A 651-nucleotide genomic window follows, 5' to 3' on the forward strand; every position below is an offset into this window, starting at 1 on the left:
CCATTTGAATTTGTCAGGAAACCTTGGGCACTCAGTGAGAGACTCAGGTAAAAGGCGACAGAGCTGCGGCAATTTTTGTTGTTCACTGGTTCCTCTTGTTTTGAGTGATGCTTTGCTGCCTCTAGTGTATGGAAACTTCAATTTAATTCAATTTAATTCAATTTTATTTATAGTATCAATTCATAACAAGAGTTATATCGAAGACTCTTTTAAGATAGAGTAGGTCTAGGACCACACTCCAGAATTTACAAGGAACCAAACAGTTTTGTTTCCTCCCTAGAGCAAGCAACGTGCGACAGTGGCGAGAAAAACATTCCCTTTTAGGCAGAAACCTGCGGACAGACCCAGGCATCTTGGTAGGAGGTGTCATGACGGGCCGGTGGGGTATGAGAGTGGGAAATAAACAAAAATTAGAAAAAATGGTAGTTTGTAGCAGTTCTTTGTGTAGTTCAGGTCATAGGCAGGGCATGTGGGCATTACAGGCACAGCAGGACATTGGCAGGGGCACAGCAGGAGTGTAAGGCAAGATGAAACATGACATCGCAGAAACGTGTAGCGGGACCTTGGCGACAGCTGCTACCATGATTTTGGACCATCCCTGATCCGAGGGAACATGCTGGGGAAAAAAGAACATAAGGACTCCGGGGAATG

The 651-nt window shown here is 44.9% G+C and overlaps 1 long non-coding RNA gene across 1 annotated transcript in view; it reads left to right on the forward strand.

Annotated features, from left to right (window-relative positions):
* Positions 1–274: 274 nt before the first annotated feature.
* LOC116702315 (uncharacterized) overlaps positions 275–651 on the forward strand; it is a 12,759-nt gene continuing 12,382 nt past the window's right edge. Inside the window, exon 1 of the long non-coding RNA XR_004335125.1 lies at positions 275–384. This is a non-coding gene — a long non-coding RNA (uncharacterized LOC116702315). The remainder of the gene's footprint in view (positions 385–651) is intronic.

Source organism: Etheostoma spectabile, chromosome 15 (assembly GCF_008692095.1).
Source record: "Etheostoma spectabile isolate EspeVRDwgs_2016 chromosome 15, UIUC_Espe_1.0, whole genome shotgun sequence".
Classification (NCBI taxonomy): domain Eukaryota; kingdom Metazoa; phylum Chordata; class Actinopteri; order Perciformes; family Percidae; genus Etheostoma; species Etheostoma spectabile.